Source organism: Stomoxys calcitrans, chromosome 4, assembly GCF_963082655.1.
Source record: "Stomoxys calcitrans chromosome 4, idStoCalc2.1, whole genome shotgun sequence".
In the NCBI taxonomy this organism is placed as follows: Eukaryota; Metazoa; Arthropoda; class Insecta; order Diptera; family Muscidae; genus Stomoxys; species Stomoxys calcitrans.
In genome coordinates, this window is record NC_081555.1 from 37,588,766 (window position 1) to 37,601,762 (window position 12,997).

The following is a 12,997-nucleotide window of genomic DNA, read 5'->3' on the forward strand; positions in this document are numbered from 1 at the left end:
CATAATAGGCGCATTTATAAGTCAATTGCGCTGAAATTCGTAACAGTAAGTTGTTTAAAGCAACCCGAATATGGTTCAGATCGGACCATAATTCAATATAGCTGCCATAAAGACCGATCCGTTCATTCAAAGTCTAAAGCCCATAAAATCTGAATTTATAACCCGAATTCGCTGAAATTTAGATCTGTGAATTCTATTAAGCCTGTCAACATCCGAACTGAATATCGTCCAGATCGGACCATATTTGGATATAATTATCACATAGACTTAATTGCCGTTGTAGGGTTTTAAGGATATAAAAGGCGCTTTAATACCTGAGTTGTCTCAAATTTGGGACAATGAGTTGAACCCGGCATTCGAAACAAGTATGATCCACAGCAGACCATATTTGGATAAAAAGGAGATATAGACTGAAACCACTGCGGGGCTTATGAGGCCGAACGCCTGGGTTCAAATCCCGGCGTGAACATTGAAAACATTTTCAACGGTGGTTATCCCCTTAGAAATACTAGCTACATTTGTGGGGTATCCTGCCGTGTTAAACTTTTCTACCAAGTGGTGTCGCTATGTGGCTCGCCGTTCGGACTCGGCATAAAAAAGGAGGCCTCTTATCATTGAGCTTAGTCTGACAGCACTCATTGATATGAAAGAAGTATCCCCTGTTCCTAAATGGAATGTTCATGGGAAATTTAGTAGTAGTATAGACTGATCTGCCGATTTAAGGCCTTAAGCCCATAAAATCCTCTTCTAATACCAGATTAAGCTTAAATTTGTGATTTGTATAAGGTCTATTGGCACCTGAATTAAATAGGATTCCAATTTAGTGCGTTTTTACTTGTTTGTAGTTTCTTTCTTTCTTTTTGTTGGGAATTGAATCCAACTTTCTCTCATAAGTTGTTATAACATTAAACTTTTCTCAAGGATGGTTCTAGAAAACTTTTCCTCATAATATCCTTTTGCAGCAGCCAAAGAATTTCTTGTAGTGGATATAATCCAACAATCTCGACTCTAGGATGCGGTTATGAAAAAGGAGATCTCTTATCACTGAGCTTAAAAAATTGTTTTGATAGTATTTATTGAAACGGGGTTTGCCCTCTCCCATGGTAAAAGGTACTAAAACTACCCTTTCCCAGGGTAAAATGTACTAAAAATACCCTTTACCAAAGGTAAAGGGTACTAAAACTAAACTTTTCCAAGGTGAAGGGTACTAAAACTACCCTTTTCAAAGGTAAAGGGTTACTAAAACTGCCCTTTCATAGGGTAAAGGGTACTAAAACTACCCTTTCACAGGGTAAAGGGTACCAGAACTACCCTTTCTCAGGGTAAAGGGTACTAAAACTACCCTTTCTCAGGGTAAATGGTACTAAACTGGCCTTTCCCAAGCTAAAGGGTACTAAAACTACCCTTTCCCAGGGTAAAGGGTACTAAAACTACCCTTTCTCAGGTAAATGGTACTAAACTGGCCTTTCCCAAGCTAAATGGTACTAAAATTTTCATTAAATTTTTAACTTTAAAAAGAATAAATATTTTTAATAAAAATAGAATTTCCAGCAAAATGGAATTTCTCTTAAATTTTAAACAAAAGTTGCAAAAAATCAAATATTCAATACAAATTAAGTTTTAGACAAAAAAATTAGAATATTCAATATAAATGAAATTTCTAATGAAAATCATGATTTTAAAAAATTTTAATTTTTAATAAAAAATTAAAATTTTCAATAAAAATCACATTTTTAATAAAAATTACTTTTTTATATAAATCGAGTTTTAATAAAAATTTAATTTTAATAAAAATCGAATTTGTAATAAAAATCGAATTTTTAATAAAAAAAATAAATTTTTAATATAAGTAAAATTTTTAATAAAAAATCAAATTTTTAAAAAATCAAATTTTTAATACTAATCAAATTTTTAATACTAATCAAATTTTTAATACTAATCAAATTTTTAATAAAAATCAAGTTTTTAATGAAAATCTAATTTTTAATAAAAATCTAATTTTTAATGAAAATCAATTTTTTAATAAAAATCAATTTTTTAATAAAAATCGAATTTTAATTAAAAATCTAATTTTTAATGAAAATCAATTTTTTAATAAAAATCAAATTTTTTATAAAAATCTAATTTTTAATACTAATCAAATTTTTAATAAAAATCTAATTTTTAATGAAAATCAAATTTTTAATAAAAATCAAATTTGTTATGAAAATCAAATTTTTAATAAAAATCGAACTTGTAAAAAAACTCGAATTTTTAATTAAGTTAGAGCTTTTAATGCAAATCGAATTTTTAATGTAAATCGAATATTTAATACAAATGGATTTTTTTATAAAAATAAAATTCTGAAAAAAAATAATTTTTAATACATATCGAATACATATAAATTCGGCTGAATCAAATTTTTATAAAATTTCTAATTTTAAATAAGAATCGATTTTTTAATAAAAATCTAATTTTTAATAAAAGTTACATATTTTCTAAAAATTAACTTTCTAATAAAAATGTAGTTTTTATAAAATTAAATTTTAAATAAAAATTTAATTTTTAATAAAAATTTAATTTTTAATAAAAATTTAATTTTTAATAAAAATTTAATTTTTAATAAAAATTTAATTTTTAATAAAAATTTAATTTTTAATAAAAAATTAATTTTTAATAAAAATCAATTTTTTAATAAAAATCAATTTTTTAATAAAAATCAATTTTTTAATAAAAATCAATTTTTTAATAAAAATCAATTTTTTAATAAAAATCAATTTTTTAATAAAAATCAATTTTTTAATAAAAATACTAATTTTTATTAAAAATTTAAATTTTTATTAAAAATCTAATTCCTAATAAAAATCTAATTTTTTATAAAAAATGAATTTTTAATAACAATTTTTTTTTAATAAAAATCTAATTTTTAATAAAAGTTACATATTTTCTAAAAATTAACTTTCTAATAAAAATATAGTTTTTATAAAATAAAATTTTAAATAAAAATTTAATTTTTAATAAAAATTTAATTTTTAGTAAAAATTTAATTTTTAATAAAAATCAATTTTTTAATAAAAATTAAATTTCTAATAAAAAAAACAAATTTCTATTAAAAATCTAATTCTTAATAAACATCTAATTTTTTATAAAAAATCAATTTTTAATAACAATTTTTTTTTATAATACTAGAATATTTGATAAAAATTTATTTTCTAATAAAAATTAAATCTTCATTAAAAATTTAATTTTCAATAAGAATCTAATTTTTAATAATATTCAATTGAAAAAAATAAATTTTTATTAAGACTCGGATATAGAAGCCAATTATAGTTTTGTAGTAGTTTGCAAAAAAATTTATTTTTTATAAAAAAACTTCCTTTTTTTATTAAAAATTGTGAAAAAATTTGATTATTATGAAAAATTTCAGAATATTTTAATCATCATTGAACATTTCATAATATTTTTTCATTAAAAATTTGGATGTGGAAAAATTTTTTGTCGATATCTGATTTTCATTTCAAATTTTTCTTTAACTTTCAAAGTTTTCTAATTTGACTACACAATCTCCTTAATGGCTCAACTTTAAGTGTATCAAATATAAATTGACTACTTAAGCTTAAGAAGAAGGCTTTATACTTCTGATGCAAATTGCTCTCTTTGGAGAGAAGTTTTATATGGCACAGAACCTCACAAATGTTGCCAGCATTATGAGGGGAAAACCACCTTTGAAAATTTTTTCTGATGGTCTCGCCAGGATTCGAACCCAGGCGTTCAGCGTCATAGACGGATAGCATGTCCGTTACGGTGCGCTACGGTGGCCTCCATACACTTCTGATATTTTCGTTAATACGATTACTGTATGTCCAAAATGGCATGAGGCGGATTAATATCTGCACCCTCTTTTCAACCCAACCTAACCTGACCCAATTTGAATAATGGGGGTTTTGCGGATGGAGGTGTCCTTTGACCTCTAATTTAGATATCAAACACGAGTTTTGGGGTAAGCTTTAATGTTGATGCCAAACTTTGCCTAATCGCTTCACTTATATCATAGATCTCATGTTTTTGAAATTTTTTGTATAGTTGAGGGTACGCCTTCCTGCAGCTAATAAAAAGTCAGGGTCTCTATTAGCATCATAAATATGACCACTTTATACACTGTATGAAAATTGAAAGAAATCCCCGCTTGATGTTGGCCAATTAGAATGAGCACCGTTTAACTTAGAATTCCCCACTTTAACAAAGGCTTGAGCTTAATTGTTTCTTTTTTAATTTCAAAGACCATAAACATTTTTGTCCTCTAAATTTTCTGTTTTTTCTTTTTTGTAATAAAATTTATATCCATATAGTATGTTAACAACAACAATAAACAAAAACTTTATTTGGTTAAATTTTATGACCTCTTAAATATCCATTTACGACCCTAGCGCTGAGTGAGTGCATTAGCATTGATTAATATTCTCATAAAAATTATCTCAACTTTTTTTCTATCACTCTCAAAACTTCATTGATAAACTCCCCCAACTCTAAAGCAGCTACATATAAAAAACAAGAAAGTTATGAAAGAATTTCCAATAAAATACAAAATAGATTGATTTCTAAATGGGCTTCCTTAATGGATTGAGTTTGGCTGGCCTTCGATCGGTAGGCATTAAACAATACAACACCCTTATGACGCCCCTATGCACTTTGACCAGAGTGTGTGAAAATAATGCCGTTAGGCAACAAACCACAGGCATTAGAACTGAGGGGGAGTTAAAGAGAGTGAGAGAGAGAGAGATAGAGCACTAGTAGTAAATCAGTAGCAATGGTTAATGGCTGGGGTAATTGTTGTTGTTGTAAACCAGCGATGGTCAAACATGTAATGTATCCCTTTGTATTTGAGGTAAATTATGATCTTTTCAACACACTCTCCCGCCACCATAATTCTTTTGCTTATTTCCCATTGTTGTTGTTGTTGTTTGTGCTGTTATATTTATTTCACTTGATTGCTTGCTCTACAGTGGACAATAACAACAACTATAATAATCACTAAATTGAGATGATAACACCACACTTATTTACTATGTTTGTGTGTTTTACATACACAGCAACTGCAGCTGCAGCGGCAGCGGCAGCGAATGACCACAAACATCAGACTTGCTGACTGTGTAAATGAATTCTGTTCTGATTATTTACATACCTTTGTTTTTGTAATTTCTTCGTTTGCAAACTGCAGCAAATGTTGACAGCTCAGCTGGGTTCAGCTTATATTAATCCACACAGAAAAGGAGAGGTTTTGTTTATGTCCAAAAAGGAGAGGTAAAGATTCTGCAAAATTTCTTGCAAAAATTGACAAAATATTGCAAGTCAATGTTAAACTCACAAATTAGAGGGATTTATGATATTGTTACACTTTTTTCACTCAATTTATTTGTGGTGATTTTTGCTTTTGCAAATATTTTGGCAATATATGTATGAACTTTTTTTTAATTTCTTTCTCAAATTTATGATTACAAATTTCACTTTGCTAAAGCAGGTATAGTATAAATCAAATGAAAACTCTTTGTATTTCGAAATCACCTTAAGTTTTTTTATCTTCTTCACTTTTTATTTTTTTTCTTTAGTGGGATTTATGCTGTTTTCAAATGCAAATTAATCAGACTCACAAAAAGTCGGGGGTGTTTTTTTGTTAGCTGGCGTTTTTTTTTTTTGTTTCTTAAACATCCGCCGTTGTTGGAGAATTGATATTTTCTGTTATTGTTTTATATTTCTTTGTGATTTTTCAATTTCATATCAATCAATAATTCACACACACACACGCACTCTTTTATATTTAATTTCTTGTTGGCGGCAAGAGTATAATTCCCATAAAATTAAAATTAATTTTTTATTATGAATGTGGTCGAGGGGAAAAAATTGAAAATTCGTTTACTTTTTTTTATTAAAAAAAAAAAACACTTTGAATTGTCTTTTGTTATTTTGCATCAATTTTTTTTACATTTCGTTACCGGTGTTAGCACTTTTCTAAAAGGTTTTTTGACAACGCAACCCGCGGCGCATTTTCACAAAAAAAAAAAATACTATTTATTTTTTTACGTTTCGTAGTTTGACTTATATTTTAATTTAATAACAAAATTTTTCACATTTGTGATCAGTTGAAACAAAAGCCGCAGTTGTTTGTTGCTCGTTGTTGCTAGTCTATTAGACTATTAGTCCATAAAGAGTGTTGGTGTTTAGTTTTTTAGTTTATGCGTTGCAGATACAATGCCCGGCCCAACGAGGAAAACGACGACGATAGACTCAAGCCGAACGCCGTTGTTGCACACAACCTTATAACCATCCAACCAACCGGTTGTATGGTATGCTCAATTTTCAGTCCAACATGTTTCATGCATAAAATGAAGTGCAAAGCTAGTGGCTCTCTCATACTCCATTGCTGCATGCACTTTCGTAGAGGACGGTCATTCCTTCATTCCATTTAATTCTAAACAAAGTTCTCTTAACTCTTTAATTATTATTTAATTAATTTAATTTCAAATTTTCAAAACCATCCATTACTTATTCTTCGATTTTTATAATTTCGAAGGGAACTGAACTTCTTTGGTTATTTAATTTTTTTCTCTGTTTGTTTAGAAATAAACTGGAATGGAGGAATGAGATTACCTTGTTAGTATTTTGCACTACAAATTCCAATTTGTGCGGAGTTGAATACACCGAACATGTATGACTGAAAATTAAGCAAATCACGAACGAACAAGCAACTATCGATGCGTGAGGGAGTGAAGGGGACTTCGTTTCGAACAACTTAACTAAAATCTATGGCAAGCATTCGTTTAAATATGAACTAAAAGAAACCATTCGTGTATTCATTCGGTCTAACGGTGCTCGTCTCGTGTCTGTGGTCTTTGTATGAAGCACACGAACGAACGTAAACACAACCTCTTACAAACACAACACAACGTGTTGCAGCGTATAGCCAAAGAGCATATGATTATCAAAGAAACCCACTTTTCTTTTTACCCTCTTTGCTGTTTATATTTAATTGGAATCTCTTTGGCTAACAGAGGCTGGTTATGTTAACACACTGGGTGACTCAGAGAAGAATTATTTCACTGCTGTTGTGTGCTTTGTTAAAGGGTAACATGAATATTTTAATGTTAAGCAGCGATTTTAACAGAAGGCAAATCAAGCCCTGGTCACCATGCATGTTAATAAATAACTTAACAGATTTCTAACGGCAGCGTTAGCAACAGATTTATTAACATCAGAGATGGGAAATTTGATTCAAATGGACTTTTTAATCAAAAAAGCAATGTACAGTTCAATGGAACGAGGTGAAGACAAATGGTAAATCAAATGATTCTATGAAATAATTTAATTAACAATTTTGCTTTAAAACAAATAACAAAGTCGTTCGGCTAGACTGAATCTTGGGAAACCACCAACATGGATTCTGCTAAAAATTTACGCAAATGAACTTAGTTGAAGGGTATTTGTGTACTTTACCTTACGAATTTCGAACTAATCGGGCAAAATTTGAAGCTTCTGGGGAAAGCATACATACAAGGGATTTCAGAAGTCGTAATGAAACACTACGTGCAAAATTTCAGCCAAATCGCGTAACAATTGCGGCTTTCAGTTGCTTAAGATATCAAATCTGGAAGTCGGTTTATTTGGAAGATATGTCAGGCTATACTCGTAGACCGATTTCAACAGTACTTAGCATGGCTGTTGGAAATCATAATAAACCACTACACTGATAGAAAAAAGACGTAGCAAAATCATGCACCAATGTTGCCACCAACTCCACGCACAGTACACTGACCCGACAAGACAATATTGACTTGCACCCTTGCGAGGATTCCTGCGATGGACACTCGGGAGATGGAGCAATCCAGTTTTATGAAACGGACGAAGAGAAAGTCCAGGTGGTCTCCCCAGAACCGACAGCAGCCAGAACCTCAACTCCTGGTGGAGTGGCGGGTACCTCGCAGGGGGGCAGGCGGAAAGTACACAGGACGGACGAAACTGGAAGAAGGCTACAAACGCTCGTTACGATATCTGAGGAAGATTGAGGGGTCTAGAGCCATCCACACTGACGATTCGTGACAAGCGTTTGATGCGCAAGCATAGGTACCACCTCAAGAAGTACGAGTCTATGATGAATACCACCGTCGTGGAACGTATGCTGCCCTCTGCTACATCGGACGATACCGGAACTGACACCGACGCAAACACTACAACTGGAAATGTCACATACGCTACAGACAAGACCGAGACCGCCAGTGGAAGCACCACGTGCATAATACCAGGCCCAGAAAAGGGCAAAACTCTTAAGCCGAGGCCTCTCGTTGATCCTGTCGCTAGAGCCAGGATGGGAGGTCAGGAGAGTGTCCGACAAGGATTCGTCACTCAAATGACAAGCTCAAGCCAGGAAACAAACGGCAGCGATCTGGCGATGCACAGGCGCCTGATGGCAAAATGGCCAAGAAATTGGCCATGTTGTAATCAGCGCCTGAACTATAGTTGGCTATCCTGGACCGGAGCAATCCAGAAGGCCGGCTATCCACCGAGAGATGTTTATTAGTCGAAGAGAAGATTCACCGAGCCCTATCAGAAGCCATTGTAAAAGGCGAGGACGGCTCCTTCGCGGCTTCGATGGCGCCAAGTGGCAGAAGGGCGTCAAGGTCATTGTATGCGTTAATAAGCAAGCTCAAGATTTTCTTTCGACCTGTGTCGGTGGCCTTGACCCTCTTTGGCCTGGCATGAAGATAGAGCTCCCGCTGGACGATGCTGAGAGTGTGGATTCCCCCTCCAGTATTGGAGAATGAAGCTATACTCAGGCTGCTTAAAGGGCCGAGTAAGCATCTTCTAGCGGAGTGCTAGACAATTGTAAGGGGACGAGCGAGGGATAAAGGTAATGGCAAGGATTAGAGTTGGTTCAGAATCTTTGTCACTCCTGAAGTTCTCGCTGGGAGAGGTCAAGTTTGGGTTAAACCATGTGAGAATGGTCCTACCCGCCGATGAAGACGACGCCACACCAGGGTACTGAAGGGCATGGGCTGCCTGAAGCTAGTGCAGATTAACCTGCACCACTCGGAGGCAGCCACGGATAAGCTGCTGAGAGCTATGGGGAGAGATGGCACTGATGTAGCCCTCGTTCATGAACCGTGGTTACGAGGTAACAAGGTTCGTGGACTTAGATCACGAAATTTGAATCTCATCTCCCCCCTAAAAGATGGTAAGATTAGGAGCTGTATCGTAGCCAGTAGGGATTTGAACCTTACTCGGATTTCTCGTTTCAGCGATGAAGACCTAATGGTAGTGGCCTTGGAGAGACCCCGCAAACCATTACTGGTTCTGGCCTCCATGTACATACCTTACGATGTGGACAACCCCCCTGCAGTTACAGTCCGGCCTCTGGTCGGTTGGTGCGAGGAAAGTGGCATGACCTTGTGTTAGGGGATGACACCAATGCACACCACAGTCTCTGGGGAAACACGGACACTAATGAAAGAGGTGAGCCACGTTTTGGTCACATTTTTTCCACAGAATATAGAATGTAAGCAATAGGGGAACCAGATCAGGGAACAGGTTATATATACAACGCTTGTGACGAATACTGACTCGGTGAAGGTTTTGGACTGGAACGTTTCCACCGAGTGCTCCTTTTCGCATCACTATAGGATAGGTTTTCGGGGAGGAGGAGGAGGATACTATACAGAAACCCGAGAATTGGGGTCGCCAAGGGGGGCTCTGGTCAATCTTGTCGCGGGATGCCTGCACGAGGCCTTTTTGAAGGCATGTCCCGAAAGAGTACCGCCACGTAAAACCAGCCAGTTATAGTGGTTACCGTAACTGAAGCTGCTCAGGAGGGAGAGCAGAAGACTTTAATAAGAGAGAGAGAGAGAGAGAGCACGGCAGAGGGCTGGGAGGTCTTGGCAAGTTCAAGAAGGAGACGAGAAAGGTGAAGAGGAGTTTCCGGGCGAAATTTGGTAGGGAATTGGAATGTACTAGTGAGGCATCTAGGTTGCGTAAAATGTTCTTAAAGGATCCCACTACGCCTATCTCCCTGAGGAGGGAGGACGGGACTTCCACCGAGAGTGGACAGGAAACTGTGGGACTTTTGATGGAGGCTCATTTCCCAGGTGGCCAGGAAGAGGTCGGCGATCAGGCCATCGCAATACCTACAAATGTGGCCTTAACGGATGACCTCATCAGGGACATCATTGACGAGGAGCGGTCCGCACTTTCCGCCCATTTAAGTCAGCCGGACCTGACGGAATCATCCCGGCACTGCTGCAGGAGTCCATTGGAGTCAGCCCTGTCATGGCTTGAGCAGATTTTCAGGGCGAGCCTGGCATGGTCCTACATACCAAGGGCATGGAGGGAAGTCAAGTTGGTCTTTACGCCCAAGGCAGGAAGAATAAACCACAGTACGACGAAGGATTATAGGTCATCGTTTTTGCTGAAAACTCTGGAAAGACTGATTGACCTGAACGTGGGAGGGGGACTGACGCTGGAAAACTTCAGTGGGGCACAACACGCATATCTCAAAGGCAGGTCGGTGGAGACAGGAGGTCAAGATGTGTGTCCGACAGAAGGATTACACTTTGGTGGCCTTCTTGGATATTGAAGGGGCTTTCAATAATGTGGAGATAGGGGTGATAGTCGCCACACTGGACCACACGGAGATTCACCCCTTAATCTCCCAATGGAGAAATAATATGCTATGTGGACAGTAGGGAGGCGCTCAAGGCCTTGGGGTCGAGGAGGGTGAGCTCGAGATACAGCCCACGATCTGACGCTGACATGGGTTCCTGGGCAAGACGGAATTCAAGGAAATAAGAGTTCGGACAAGTGCTCCAGGAGGGGTTCGTCTGCGCCGGTCGGACTAGTCCTCGGTCTTGCCTACGTGGGGCGGCGTCGATGGCGAGGTGGGACTCGGTGGTTGGTTGCCGGACTGCGAAGGCGCTATGGCCGGTCAACGGCCAGAGGAGGACGAGGGAGTTGCTGACGCTTGATAAAAGGTCGATGAGAACCTTGACAGGGGTCATAACCGGACACTGTGCCATAGGCCGCATGTCGGCGCGCATGGGAATCCGCATAATGACTTCTGCAGGAGTTGAGGATTCGGAGGAGACTATTGAGCACTTGCTTTGTTCTTGTCCGAGTCTGCAGAGACGTAGGCTCTCCTTTTTGGGGAGCCGTTTTTTCTGGGTGAACTTGCGAACGTACCTCTGGTGTGTCTCCTGAGGTTTGTTGAGGGAACAGGATAGTTCCGAAGGGGAGTGCCACAGGTTCTGGCATGGGTAGATTCGTGTTTGCGTAGGGATGGGCGGTTCTTCACACCCCGATCGGGTTCTCCTCTCCTCGTGTCTTTTCTTTTACTCGTGTTTAACCTCTAGTCCGAGGTCTCACACTTTCTTTCTCTTCCCTTTCTCTCTCTCTAGGGTACCACAATGGGCCAAACTGGCCTCCGAGTGAACTCACCTTTGGTGGACAACCCATTCAACCTAACCTGACCTTCCCTCCAATTGATTTTATTAAATTTGGTTTAATTCAGTCTGTACATTGATATTGCTTCAATATAAATCAATATACTGATTTTTATACACACCACCGTAGCATGGGGGTATATTCATCTTGTCATTCCGTTTGCAACATATCGAAATATCCATTTCCGACATTATAAAGTTTATATATTCTTGATCAGCGTTAAAATCTAAGACGATCTAGCCATGTCCGTCCGTCTGCCTGTTGAAATCACACTACGTCTTTAAAAATAGAGATATTGAGCTGAAACTTTGCACAGATTATTTTTTGGCCACAAGCATATTAAGTTTGAAGATGGGCTACATCGGACAATATCTTGATATAGCCCCCATATAGACCGATCCGCCGATTTACGGTCTTAGGCTCATAAAAGCCACATTTATTATCCGATTTTGCTGAAATTTGGCACAGTGAGTTGTGTTGGGCCCTTCGACATCCTTCTTCAATTTGGCCTAGATCGGCCCAGATTTGAATATAGCTGCCATATAGACCGATCCTCCAATTTAGGGTCTTAGGCCCATAAATGCCACATTTATTATCCGATTTTGCTGAAGTTTGGCACAGTGAGTTGTGTTAGGCCCTTCGACATCTTTCGTCAATTTGGTCCAGATCGGTCCAGATTTGGATGTAGCTGCCATATAGACCGATCCCTCTATTTAAGGTTTTGGGCCCATAAAAGGCGCATTTATTATCCGATTTTGCTGAAATTTGGGACAGTGAGTTGTGTTAGACCCTTCGACATCTTTCGTCAATTTGGCCCAGATCGGTCCAGATTTAGATATAGCTGCCATATAGACCGATCCTCCGATTTAGGGTCTTAGCCCCATAAAAGCCACATTTATTATCCGATTTTGCTGAAGTTTGGCACAGTGAGTTGTGTTAGGCCCTTCGATATCCTTCTTCAATTTGGCCTAGATCGGCCCAGATTTGAATATAGCTGCCATATAGACCGATCCTCCAATTTAGGGTCTTAGCCCCATAAAAGCCACATTTATTATCCGATTTTGCTGAAATTTGGAACAGTTAGTTGTGTTAGGCCCTTCGATATCTTTCTTCAATTTGGCTCAGATCGGTCCAGATTTGGATATAGCTGCCATATAGACCGATCCTCCGATTTAGGGTCTTAGCCCCATAAAAGCCACATTTATTATCCGATTTTGCTGAAGTTTGGCACAGTGAGTTGTGTTAGGCCCTTTGATATCTTTCGTTAATTTGGTCCAGATCGGTTCAGATTTCGATATAGCTGCCATATAGACCGATCCTAAGATTTAGGGTCTTAGGCCTATAAAAGCCTCATTTATTATCCGATTTTGCTGAAATTTGGCACAGGGAGTTGTTTTAGGCCCTTCGACATCTTTCGTTAATTTGGCCCAGATCGGTCCGGATTTGGATATAGCTGCCATATAGACCGATCCTCCGATTTAGGGTCTTAGCCCCATAAAAGCCACATTTATTATTCGATTTTGCTAAAATTTGGCAC

The 12,997-nt window shown here is 37.0% G+C and overlaps 1 protein-coding gene across 2 annotated transcripts in view; it reads right to left on the minus strand.

The window, feature by feature from the left end:
• Positions 1-6,302, minus strand: part of LOC106086413 (GAS2-like protein pickled eggs) — a 525,402-nt gene extending 519,100 nt beyond the window's left edge. The window contains exon 1 of one of the 2 annotated variants that reach the window (XM_059368231.1): positions 5,970-6,302. The gene's annotated coding sequence lies outside the window, so the exon portion shown is untranslated. Of the gene's footprint in view, positions 1-5,161 lie in introns of both variants that reach the window. The other variant, XM_013251093.2, reaches the window with a different exon arrangement.
• Positions 6,303-12,997: the final 6,695 nt, after the last annotated feature.